This window comes from Triturus cristatus, chromosome 7 (assembly GCF_964204655.1).
Source record: "Triturus cristatus chromosome 7, aTriCri1.1, whole genome shotgun sequence".
Lineage (NCBI taxonomy): Eukaryota > Metazoa > Chordata > Amphibia > Caudata > Salamandridae > Triturus > Triturus cristatus.
The window spans coordinates 897226872-897241131 of record NC_140590.1 but is presented as its reverse complement, the minus strand read 5'-3'; positions in this window follow the sequence as shown (position 1 = coordinate 897241131).

Below are 14260 nucleotides of genomic sequence, written 5' to 3'. Positions count from 1 at the left end.
CTTCTCAAAAGAGGGCATGAGACTTGACCCCGAAAAAGTGTCAGCACTATCAGACGCTCTGCAGCCGCAAGATGTCAGTGATATCCGCTCATTCTTGGGTATGGCCAGCTACCGCGCCTGCTACATTATGGACTACGCTACCATCAGTTACCCTCTGAGGGAACTCAATCGACAAGGGCAAAGCTTTCAGTGGTCGGCAACGTGTGACCGAGCTTTCAACAAAATCAAGACAGCGGTGAGTTCAGCCATCAACTTAGCATATTTTAACCCCAAGTGAAAGACAGAAACCACAGTTGATTCCAGCCCCGTTGGGCTATTGGCAATTCTGGCGCAATATGATGACAAAGCCGACCAACGCCACATCGTTGCATATGCCAGCCTCACCGACACTGAGAAGACGTATTCCCAACCAGAAAGAGAAAGCCTGGCAGTTGTGTGGGCATGTGAGCATTTTCACCTCTTTCTGTATGGCAAGCACTTCACACTCATCACCGACCACCAAGCTCTGACAACCATCTTTGGGAGCCCCAGGGCGAAGAGGCCTCCGCGAATAGAATGGTGAGGCATCCGCCTACAAGACTACACCTACACCATCATTCACAAACCGGGGAAGGCGGAGAACCTGGCAGACTACATCTCACGGCATCCCCAAGCTCTGACACGAGTGCGACACTCTGTGGCTGAAGAATATTACCATTTTGTCATTGATCGAGCCTGCCCACCGGCTGTTCCACTAGAAGCCATCATTGACGCATCTGCAAATGATGTCACAATCCAAAACATCGTGCATCGCGTTCGCACGGACTCATGGCGACACATAGAAGAACCGAAGACGAGTGACACCATCAACACGCAGGAACTCACGGCTTTCAAGCACATCAAAGATGAACTCTCCATCAGTTACAATGGACTACTACTAAGAGGTCGGAGGATCGTCATCCCCAGCCAGCTGCAACAGGGAATTGTAAATCTCGCACACAAAGGACATCGAGGTTTAGTAGCCACGAAGAAAGCGCTGCGAGAGCGCTTCTGGTTCCTTTCCATTGACCAGATGGTGGAGACCACGGTACAAGACTGCCCACACTGTCAACTGGTGGGGCGAGAAGAACTACACGTTCCTCTGCAGATGTCAGATCTACCAGATAGTGTCTGGCAACACGTAGCCATTGACTTCTTTGGCCCGCTGAAGTCGGGAAAATACATCATCGTCATCATGGACAAATATTCCCGATTCCCCATCGCTCACCAGATTTCCTCCACCAAAGCGACCACTGTCATACCAGTGATTGACAAAGCGTTTGCCGCGTGGGGTATCCCCACAGTGGTGAAGTCTGACAACGGCCACCTTTTAGTGGACACGAATTTGCAGAATTCGCGAGACACCTAAACTTCAAGCACCGGAAACTCACTCCCCTGTGGCCCCAGGCAAATGGGATGGTGGAGCGTTTTATGGCCACCATCAAAAAGACGGTGCGACACGCCGAGCTAACTCACCGTGATATTCAACCAGCATAAAATGAAGTACTGCAAGCATACAGAACCATGCCACACAGCACCACGAACCAATGTTCCTCTACTCTGATGCTCGGCCGGACCCCTCGCACCCAGATACCAACCACAGACGCCATCACACAGGCCAAAACTACGACTTCCGACCACGAGTCCCTGGTTGAATTGGATTGGACTAAGAAGGCAAAAATGAAGGAATATGCAGACCACCGCAGACATGCTAAGACATCTGACATCCGAGAAGGAGACTAGGTGCTGGTGAGTCAAGAAAGGAGATCCAAAACAGACAGCTGTTGCCATGATCACCCACTACAAGTAACAAGAAAACAAAGAACCATGATTACAGCTGAGTCTGGAAGCAAGAGAGTGACCAGAAACGTGTCAAACTTCAAAAGATGCAACCTGACAGCCTACACTTGGACTCGGAGACCTGACTGGGACACGGACTTGTCAAGTCAAGAAGAGAGCAGCCACGAAGAACCCATGCAGTATCAGAGACTCGTGATCTGAGAAGAGAGCATCCACACAGTCAATCACGACCCAGCCGGCCATGACGAGACATTCGGAAGCCCATCCGACTCATTGAAGAACTCTGAGAGAGACATTGAACATTTAAAATACAAAAGGGGGAGATGTCATGTCGCCATGCCTGTCCTGCCCTCGTCCCAAGGTCAGGCATGGCTGTGGGCGGAAGAGGAGGAGCCGCGGGTGGAAGCAGCAGTTCGTCCCTGATGGCGCGAGGAATAAAGTGGTGTTAGCCCAGCTCTCCCGTGTCTGCGTTCTCCTTTGCGTGAGAGACACAAAAATGTTCACAGCCGCTTAAAAACACCATGATGGGTACCTGTGAGTTGTACTCTACTTGGTTTCTGCACCTGACATGCATTCTGCCATCGTGATTTTCCTGACCCTCGATATCTTTATGTTCACACTAAGACTCTGACAGTGAGCAAGATGACTACCAGCATCACTTTGGTTGTTAGAAGAAGGCTGTCCTTGTTTGAAATCATGCCATACTGGTGTATTGGGTACTATTGGAATGCCATGTACTGAAGCTGATATATTACGTAACGCTTATGACAATAGTTTACACTTGTGTGTTTTAGAAAGAGGAAATACCACCGTTTTATTTTAGTTGCTTTGCTCAAGTCTCCTATTGCATGTCACTTGAAAGATGTGGTGTTGATTGAGGTTGCATAGCAGTGTAACTACTGTTTCCAGCCCTGTTGAGGCAACCACTGAGTTAAGTGCAGAGAGATAGTATGATAGTACATTGCTTGGTGTGGTGTGCCCTGCAATTTTCTATTGAGAATGGATTCAGGAATGGATAAACTTATCAGGTTTCCAATTCAGGATCTTTAATATCATGGCACCAAGCATCAATGCAATTTCAAGTATTTTCTATCTAGGGTTGTCTAGAAAGACTAACATGTAAAAAAAGATAACAAAACAGAAAAAAGCACAATAATAATAATCAAAGTGATAACAAAAAATAATAGTAATAATGATAATAACATAATAATAATAGCATTTATAGAGCGCCTGGTTACTCAATCCGGAGTTTCCTCGCGCTAAGAAGATAACCTCAATGCAGACCCCAACCCAACATGGTGTGCTTGACAGGCCCTATATTTGCCTAAAGAACCAGGTTTTGCGTTTCTTGCTAAAATCTGGTTCTGCGCTTTCCTGTCTCAGTACTAGAGGCAAAGAATTCCATATTCGGGAGCCAAAAAGCTAAAAGGGCACCCTTCCATCTGGGCTTTTTTTACCACTGGGGTTAACAGTAAGCATGGTCCCTGCAGAACTAAGACTTCTGCAAGGTTGGTACAGCTTCAGCAACGAATGTAGTTAACAAGGTCCTTTCCCATTTACAATTTTATGGCAGAGAAAGATAGCTTTAAAGGAAACTATCTTTCTCACTGGAAGCCAGGGCAGTTTGGGTAGAGCTGGCCCCATAGACAACTGCCTCGTGACATTAAGCAGCATCCGTGCTGCTGAATTCTGCACTCCCTGAAGCTTTTGCTGGTGTACCTTAAGGAGATCCCTGGTATAACACATTACAGTAGTCCAGCCTGGACATAACCGAAGACTGGACTACTGATTTCCTAGCTGCCTCTGGCAGTAAGCCCAAAATCTTGCTCAGGCTTTACAGGATTCCGAAGCACGGACATCCTGCCAAGGAAGAGATTTGGCTGGTAAATGACAGATTAGCATAAAACCAGATGCAAAGGTTTTTCACTTTTGTCTCTGAAAACGGTACCAGGCCAAGTACGTCTGACCACCAAGCAGAGCAACATATCGATTGCTATTTCCTTACGAGGAGGACCTCAGTTTTGTCCAGCATTTAATCTGAGGCAGCTATGGTCTATCCACTCCGCTAATTCAGCCAAGCGAGTTCTGAATCAAACTGCAGAGGCTCCCTCATCCTGAGACAAGGTGATAATAAGCTGCATGTCATCGGCGTATGACACAGTGTTAAAGCTGTGATGCTCGATGACATCAGCAAGGGGGCAGAAATAAAGATTAGGTAGCATAGGGCTCCAAGCAGAGCCCTCAACACCCCTTGTTGCAGTGAAATAGCCTCAGAAAAGAATGGTTGCTGAGCCAAACCCCCAACACAGCAATTCCATAGCCGTTCCAATAGAAGGCCATGGGATACAGTGTTGAAGGCTGCACTGTGGTAGAAGTTGCCTTGAAGAATACAAACATGTTGCAGATTCTTAAAACACCTCATCTGCTTTTAGGACCACTTGTAAAAGTGCACAACCACCTCTATCAGGAGTTCCTTTTTCATTAGAAAAAATGGTACTAAACATTCTATTGCATTTTTCCTACATACACAACAGCTAAAATAATTCATTAAGTTAAATATTCAAGTATGAAAACTACGTTCAATTCTCAGTATATAAAAAATTAATTAGTCAGAATTGTAAACAGGTAATACACATAAACAGACTAGATCTGGGCACCAGGTGTTTCTAATAACACATGACAGCTTTGGTTATTTTGCAGAATAAACATTTGAAGACCAGTAAAAAGATAAATTACAGCTTTAAGGTGCCAGGAATTACCAGGCCATGGAAGTACACAGTCTAGCAGTTACAACTGCAAAATAAATAAATTCAAAATGTTGGGTCGAAATGTTAGGGGCATGACCTGGAAGAACTAAGGTTGAAATTGTGGAAAAGCTGGTTCCTAATAAATGATTAATCTCCTCCCCAAACACATTGATCCAATAAAATTGAAATATAAGACGAGTAAAAATATGTGTTGGGTCTCTTCTTCTTTATTTTTACACTCAAAACACATAGGATATTATGCACATTCCCACATTCCCACACATCCACACTCTCTTATAGTGTTTAATAGAGATACTTAAGCATTGGTGCTGAAAGTGAAAAGACTTATACCACACACAGACACCTGATGAATTAATCTGAGTTAAACAGCCAGGTTTTTAAGTCTCTTTTGAAGATGGCAACTGACTGTGCCTTGCGGAGTGGCAGGGCATTCCATAGCTTGGCTGTGAGTACTGTAAAAGAGCTGCCCCCAAGTCGGGCCTTACAGAATGTATGGATGTGTATCAGGTGGAGGGTATTTGACCTCAGCGATCTCTGTTGTTTGGACAGACCCAATCTATTTCTTAGATAGAGGGAGCCGATACATGTGAGGGATCTAAAAGCCAATGTGAGGGCATTAAATTTAGTACATTTCTCCACTGGAAGCCAGTGTAGCTGCTTCAGATAGGGGGAGTTGTGCTCCCAAAAAGGGACTCACCAAATAAGGCAAGTCGCTGCATTCTGAATAATTTGGAGTCTGTGAGTCAGAAAGGCAGGAACACCCAGGTAAAAGCTATTGACATAGTCCAGATGAGAGGTTACCATTGTACAGACAACAATTTTTGGGGTCTCCCCAGGGATTTAACTTTCAGTACAGGTGTAAGACTGAATGGATAACTACACATATGGGTCTTTAGTTGCAGATGTGAGTCACTGAAACTAGAAAGTATATCTCTCATGTTTTAAGGACATACTTCACTAACTATAGCCTACATAAGGGGTGACTTATATGTAGTAGGAGGCAATGTTTTAGGCTTGGAAACATGTGTAAAATATCAAGACTACCTACTACTAAATCTGGTCACAGAGGCTGAGTAGTAGAAGGCCTGATATATGTTGTGATGTTTTAAGTGGTCTTCATAGGTAAGTTAATAGTGTCAGTTCCTCGGTACACAGCTAAATGAGTATGTCAGTCCCTATTTGACTGTTTAAGGGAATATGTTGTTATATGAGTGGCTGTCTTACTGACTCATTGCATCTCTAAATGAAAGGAGCTGCCTGGAGTGGTTATCCGGTGTATTTCAGAGCATTGGGGCATGTAACTCTCTGTAGCTGTAGTGGTCTGCATGACTGACTTGTTAGTGTTGGTTCCTTAGTATATATGTGAATGAGTGTGTCAGGTCCTACAGGACTCTGTCTTTGTATATTTAATGGATTTTGTTGATATACGAGTGGCTCTCTTAGTAACTCTATGCATCTGTAAATGTGTATGAAAGGAGCTCCATGGATTGGTGGTTGGGTGTGTTTTAGAGCATTGGGGTATGTAACTCTGTTTACAACTGCTTCCATCAGACCTATTTACATAACAGCTGTGTGTGTGTTTGAATTGATGTGGACGTGCCTCTGTGTATGTCTCACTGGGTGTGTAAGAGACTATATCCTTGGGGAGATAGCTATGTGAGTTGCAGTACAGATTTAAGACTGCATGTATCACTAGATGTACTGGTCTGTTAGTGCAGAAGCGACTCAGTGAAACTAGAAAGAATATGTGTTATGTTTGAAGGACATATGCCACAGACTAAGCCCTACATACAGCCTACTTAAGGGGTGATTTATATATAGTAGAGGAGAGGTTTTTAGACGTGCAAAAATGTTTAAAATGTCAAGTCTTACTACTAAACCGGGAGACAGGGGCTGTGCAGTAGCAGGCCTGAGATATGTCAGTTCCTTCGTACATATCTGAATGAGTGTGTCAGTTCCTGTTTGACTCTGTAGTTGCATATTTAAGGGAGTATGTTGGTATATGAGTGGTTCTCTTTCTGAGTCTATGCATTTCTAAATGTCTATGGAGGGAGCTGCATGAAATGGTTATTAGATGTGTTAAAGAACATTGGGGTATGTTACTCTGTGTGCAACTGCCTCCCTTAGGACTACTTACATAAGAGCTGTTTTTGTATCTGGAGTAAATGTAGAAGTATGCTTGTATATGTTTATGTGGGTGTTTGATAAGCTGCATCCTTTTTGAGTTAGCTATATGATTTGTAGTACAGGGATGATACTGGATGGATAACTAGACATATGGGGATATATAACTGCATATGTTAGTCACTGAAACTAGAAATATGTGTTATGTTTTATGCACAAACATCACAGCCTATGCCCTACATACAGCCTACCTAAAGGGTGAGTTATACGAAATAGAGGAGAAGTTTTTAAGATTCCAATCACGTTTAATATGTCAAGTCTAATGACTACTAAACCTGGAGACTGAGATGTGCAGTAGCAGGCCTGACATATGTTGAAAGGCTACGGGCCTCATGTAGGTAGCCAAATACCGGTCGGTAACGGCCGATTTTCGGTAATTATACCGTTACCGACCGGTATTTTGGCTATTGGTATGTAGGGGGACAAGTTTTGGCTTCGGAATTTACCGAATCGGTAAAATTACCGATTCGGTAATAATACCGAATCGGTAATGTTACCGAATCGGTAACTATTCCGAATCGGTAATTTTACCGATTCGGTAAATTCCGAAGCCAAAATCGAGATGTAGGGGGAGTGAGTGGGTGTGTTTTAGAGTCGGTATTTACCACCAAATTATAGTTGGTGGTAAATAATTAATGTGTGTGTTTAAGCATTTTTACGCGCGTAGCAGTGTGCAATGTGGCATACATACATGCCCTTAGGGCATGTATGTGTGCCACATGTGCACACATGGCCGAATCAGGGGTGCAACAGGGTGTCAATGTGACACCCTGCCACCCTTTCATGTGTTCCCCCCATTACCGAATCGGTATTTACCGATTCGGTAATGAGGCATACCTTCCCATCAATGGGAAGGTATGCCTCATTACCGAATCGGTAAATACCGATTCGGTAATTACCGACTTGTAACGAATCGGTAAAAAATACCGACTCATTACCTACATACGAGTTACCACTTCTAAAATACCGATTCGGTATCGTTCGGTATTTTAGAAGTGGTAACTGGTATGCTACCTACATGAGGCCCTAAGTGGTTTGCATGGGTGAATTCTTGGTGTCAGTTACTAAGTACAAATATGAGTGAGTGTGTCAGTCCATATTTCACTGAGTCTTTGTATATTTTTAGAAGCATATTGATATACGACTGGCTCTCTTACTGAATCGATAGCACTCTAAACGTATATAGAAGAAGTAGCATGGTTTGCTTATTAGATGTGGTTCAGGCCATTGGGGTATAGGCCTGTAACTATACATGCAATGCTGTGACATTTCAAAGTATACAACTTACTTTTCAACCACACAGCTCATTTGGAACCCCTTACCTACAGTATACGTAACAGGTCACTTGTCTGTAGTAGAACAGTAATTTAAGATTTCACAATTTATTTGAAATTTTGATCTCACCTAGTAGTAACACATCACACACAGACTGTACAGTAGGTGATCCTACAACAGGTACAGCACTGAAGAACAACCTTATAAATAATTTAAACATGCCAATTGAAAATAATGTAACAAGACTACATCTAGAGCATAAAAATATTTACTTAACCTCCTACAAAGATTTAGCTCACAAAAGCCTAACTACATGACTCTGTTTTAATCTATTTCTGTTAGATACTCCATCATTATCCAAACAACTACATGAAACCCTCTTTATATGTAATATCAGCTACTATTCAAAAGGTTGTCTACTGTCTGTGCACTTCACTTTACATATTTAATACAAATTTTCAGGCCGCTTACATATATATTACAGGATATATCATTATTATTCTAAATGTATTGCATTTAAGTAACACAAATAACTGACTATATATACACATATATACATTATCAGTGTCCTTATTTTCAACATGCATGTTAATTTACTTTCTTGATTCTGAAATATTCACTTTTTCACTTCAAATTTCTTCTCACAGAAAATGATTGGTACCACTCTCAGCAAGAAAGAATCAGACATGGAAATGTTTGCCTCTCTTTTTCCACTGATAGTGATATAGTTAGCAAATCAGAACGTTCCCTTCATTTTTAACTCTTGTTACACTACCATTCATTGGTGAGTTTTTTTTAAAACCCTTTATTAGTCTCCTAATAAGAAGCCCAATCTCATAGTGTCTGATGGTGAAGCCGCGACGTCATTTAGATGCCCAGCGTGGACCTGTGTAACTCCGCAATGGAGTTGTAACCCCAAACAGGAGTCTGTTACAGCATTTATAATAATATTGATATGTTTTTTCAATTATATATCAGATGCAATCACAGCATTGAATTGGAAAATTTATATTTCACACTATATACTTGCTCAAAAATAATATACTTTCAAAAAGCCACCACAGTCGATTTGGAACCCTTTCGCCACACTGCTTTGCCTCAATTGCCATAGCAGTCTGCTTTGAAACACTCTATTGTACCAGTAAGCCAAAAGTTCACACACTTTCTAACAGGAGCATACCAGATTCAGGTTCAACTGTAGCAGGTGTGCTTGGCTGATTCAAAATGCAAGCAAATGTACAATAGTGTTACTTACATACTTACTTTGCTTATTGAATCACTACTTATTTTTAGGTATTAATTTATTTACAGAACCCAATCAAGTATGTCCTTTTCTTGAATCAGGTCCACTCTTCTATTTTATCTCCCTTTAATTCTACCAACTGTCACATTCTACTGTAGGCTTCTCCTGATTTCTACTGTGCCTTCCTTCAAAATGGTTAGATTGTGGGTCACAGCTAAGTCTTCTGGGCCAGAGAGTGAGTGAGAAAGAGATGCATTGACAGGGACATGGGTTTGCTTAATGTGGACAGTCAATGGATTGGACAGAGGGATTTAAAGTGGCCTTTGGTTGAGACCAGTGCAGATTGCCAACATCCAGACTTCTTAATAGTGCACTGTGGTGGCAATGACCTGGGCACTCTTACTGGGGTTGGTTTGGAAAATTAGAAATGGAAGTGGTCAAATCAATTCTGTGCTCAGACTTACAAAGCCAGGAAACATGTTAATAAAGCTGTTTCTGCATTCCTTACAGGCCATAACATGGACTCTATCTACAACAACAATCTGTGTTTTGACATGCATGGAATGTCTAGAAGTGATGGAGTTCACTTTACAAATCAAGGCAATAGGGTGTTTCTCAAAAACCTTCTGGTCTTATGTGTAGCTTCACATACAATGAACACAAAGGCTCTCTTCAGAGCCACCCTATTGCCCTATGTCCCAACACTAAGTAATAATCATTTTACTTCTTTAAAAAATATATATTTTCCGGATTCACAACTCTGTTGTAGGTCTTCAGACAAAAGCATAAATTCAATGCACAGCAACACATTTAAGATTTATAACTATAATTTTCATTCTATATGTATATCACAAACACTTTCTTAGTAATGTTGCTAGTGTCCAATTGTATGAATAAGGGGATGCATGAGTCTGAGCAGGTTTTTAAGTATATATGTCAGTTCCAGAGTGAATGTGTGAATGGGGGCAAGAGTGTCAAAGTGGGTCTCAGAGTAACTGCATGAGTGTCTGAGTGGATCTGTAATTGGGACCATGAGGGTTGCAGTGAGTCTGTGAGTGAGTGCGTAAATGTCTGACTAGGTCTGTCAGTGGGTGAGTGAGTCTCTGAGTGGGTCTGTGAGTTGCTGTGTGACTGTCTCAGTGGGTCTGTGAGTGGGTGTGTCAGTCTCAGAGTCAGTCCATGTTTGAGTGTGTAAGTGTCTGAGTAGGTCTGTGAGTGGGTGAGTGAGTCTCTGAATCGGTCTGTGAGTGTGTAAGCATCTGAGTGGGTCTGTCAGTGGGTGTGTGAGTCTCTGAGTTGGCATGTGAGTGGGTGCATGATTGTCTGAGTGGCTCCATGATTGGGTGTATAAGTGTCCGAGGAGGTCTGACAGTGGGTGCATAGGTCTCTGAGTGGGTCTGTGAGTGGGTATCTGAGTGGGTGCATGATTGTCTCAGTGGGTCGGTGAGTGAGTACATAAGTGTCTGAGTGGGTCTGTGAGTAAGTGCATGAATAGGTGTGTAAGTCTCTAAGTGAGTCTATGAGTGGGCGCATGAATCTCTGAGTTGATCAGTGAATCAGTGCATGAGCGTCTGAGTGGGTCTTAGAGTGGGACCATGAGTATTTGAGTGTGTTAGTGTCTGAGTGCGTTTGTGAATGAGTGAGTGAGTCTCTGAGTGAGTCTGTGAATTGGTGCATGACTGTCTCAGTGGGTCCGTGAGTGGGTGCATGAGTCTCTGAGTGGGTATATGAGTGAGTGTGTAGGTATCTGAGTGGGTCTATAAATGGGTGAGTTTGTCTCTGAGTTGGTCTGTGAGTGACTGCATAAGTGTCTGAGTGGGTCTGTGAGTGAGTGAATGAGTCTCTGAGTGGATTTGTGAGTGGGTGAATGAGTATCTGAGTGGATATGTGAGTGGGTGCATGATTGTCTGAGTGGCTCCAAGACTGGGTGCATAAGGGTCTGAGTAGGTCTTTCAGTGGGTGCATAGGTCTGTGACTGGATCTGTGTGTTTGTTCATAAGCCTGTGAGGGGGTATGTGAGTGGGTGCATAATTGTCTCAGTGGGTCTGTGAATGGGTAAATAAATGTCTGAGTGGGTCTGTGAGAGGGGGTATAAGTCTCTAAGTGGGTCTCTGAGTGGGTGCATTAGTGTCTGAGTGGGTCTCTGAATGGATGCATGAGTGTCTGAGTGGCACTGAGAGAGGGACCATGAGTCTCTGAGGGGTTCTAAGAGTAAGTGCCTAAATGTCTGAGTAGGTCTGTGAGTGAATCTCTGAGTAGATATGTCAGTGGGTGTGTAATTCTATGAGTGGGTCACAGATTGGGTGCATGAGTCTTTGAGTAGATCTGTGAGTCACTGTATGAATGTATGAGTGTGTCTGTGAGTGGGTGAATAAGTCTGTGAGTGGGTCTCTCAGTGGGTGAGTGATTGTGTGAGTGAGTCTGTGAGTGTGTGCTTTGTGTCTCACTGGGTCTGCGAATGGGTGCATGTGTCTATGAGTGGGACTGTGAGTGCATGAATGTGTCTCTGAGTGAGCCTGTCAGTCAATGTATGAATGTCTGAGTCTGAGAGTGGGTGCATGAGTCTGTGAGTGAGTCTGTGAGTGCTTGTGTGAGTCTGCGAGTGGGTTAGTGAGTGGGTGTATGCATTGTTTAGTGGGTCTATCAGTGCATGTGTGAGTGTCTGTGTGACTCTGTGACTGCATGCGTTACTGTATGGCTGAGAGATTGAATGCATATTTTGTATTTTATTTTAGTGAGGGTTGTAACTCAACCACTATGTTACATGGGGGCTGCACTGAATGTCGCAATGGGGGTCGTGACTCCTTCCACGTGGAAACCCCCCCATTAATTTCAGCATTTTGAAACTCATAAAAATTCTCTGACAGATCTCTACAATATACCAAGAGGTCAGGGTGCTTCCCAAGACCGTCTCCAACTTCATAAAATAGCGGGCACTCATTTTTTAAATTTGTTTCGGTGGGGTTTGTGGCTCCAATGCGACGTTACACAGGGGCCATGCTGAGCCCTGCGATGGGGTTGCGAGTCCACCCACATGTGAAAAAAAACGATTTTGGAATTCTAAATCTAATAATGGATCCTTGAGAGACCCCTACAATACACCCATGAGGTCAGGATGCTTCTACCCTGAACCTTTCTATGATTTTACATTTTCAATTTTAAAGCCCAGGACACGCTCCCGCTTTAGAAAATGGTAGGCACTACTCTATAAACAGGTTGCGACCAGCCAATCACATATTCGTGTCTAACGTTACAATGGGAATTAGCATGGGATATATATCCCATATATATGCTCCCTTTCGGTGTTCAATACAAAAGCACCTTATGCAGTGGCACATTCCAGACAAGCAACATCCAGAGGCAGGTTTTCATCTTTTACAGTTTTACTTAATTTATCTTTCCATTTGCCAACTGCAATTAATTCTACAGCAATACAAACATTTTCTCTGACTGACGCATTTCTGCTGAAGCCTTCCACTACTATATGTATATGTTTGTCCCGCCCTGTCATAGAAAACAGGAATGTTCTGGGGTGGACACCACAGGAGGACATTGCAGGAGCCGACCCTGGGAGTGATGGTCCCCAGGACCATCGAGTGCTCCCATCATTTGTATAGCCCTGGGGAGGTGGTGGTCCCTGGGGCCGGGGGGCTGCGGGGCACCCCAAACATAATTAACACTGCCCTGTGGACAGCCGCGGTTGGTAGTAGGAGTTCCTGCAGGGCGGTGACGTGGGGAGGGGAGGGGCAGGGTGGGGGGTAGTAAACTATGGATTACGGAGGTTTACAGGTAAGTAAACATATAAATTAATAAAACAAATTTGGTTGCGTGCACTGCATCCCCAAATGCGATGCAGTGCACGCAACGAAATTCGTTTCATTAATTCATATGTTTACTTACCTGTAAACCTCCGTCATCCATAGTTTACTAACCCCCACCCTGCCCCTCCCCCTCCCCACGTCACCACCCTGCAGGAACTCCTACTACCGACCGCGGCTGCCTGGGGATGTGTCTGTCCCTGGTGCTGCGTGGGGTGGTGTGCCCCAGCATATAAATGATAAAGCCCTGGGGGTGGTGATGGTCCCCGTGGCTGATGGGGCCACATGCCCCCACACATAAATAATAAAGCCCCAGGGAGGTGGCAGTCCCTGGGGCTGGGGGGCACCCATGTACCCCTGCTACATGTAGTGAGATTGCCCCCGGGACCTGGCCCACCTGGGTGCTTTAAAAAGCAAAGCACAGGAGCCTACGCTTTGTTTTTTAAACTTTTTGGCCCGAGTCATGCTGGGTACTCGAATCCGGCTGAAAATTAAAAATAAAATGTTGATTTGGCCCTCAGGGTCTCTGTGGGACCCCCTGACCAGGCCTAGGGGGTCAGGGTGTTTTTAACCTGCCCGCTTTGTTTCTTTTTTAATGTCTTTCTCACCGTTTTTCTTCTCCCTCGGTACCGAGTCACAAGATGGCTGGCAACACTTTCTGGTTTGAAATGTTGGCAGCCAATCAGAGGCAAACTCGTGCTCGGGAGGGCTCAGCCAATCAGATCTCACAATTCTCAAATATCGATATGTGTAAATCTCTAAATATCTCCAAAACTTCTGAACGGATTTACACCACTTAAAAAAAGTGTGCGTTCTGGACCAAGAGCTATCTTTGTGCCAAATTTGGTGTAATGGCGTTCAGCAGTTCAGGCTGTAGCTGTGTCTAAAGTTTCCATGGAAATTAACATGGAGAAAACACATTTTGGGACCCCCCTGTTTTCTCAGCCTCTTCTTTGATGAATCACCCCGAACCTTTCAGGAGCTGACCTGATTGAACAATTAGTTTTGAAAATTTTGTGACGATTCGTCAAATGGCGACAAAGTTATTGGTAAATCAAAGCTTTTCCGTTGGAAACTAGGTTCTAACTATAACTACCTACTGGCGACCGCCTGTAGGTAATATACATGTATATTACCTACTGGCGGTCGCCAGT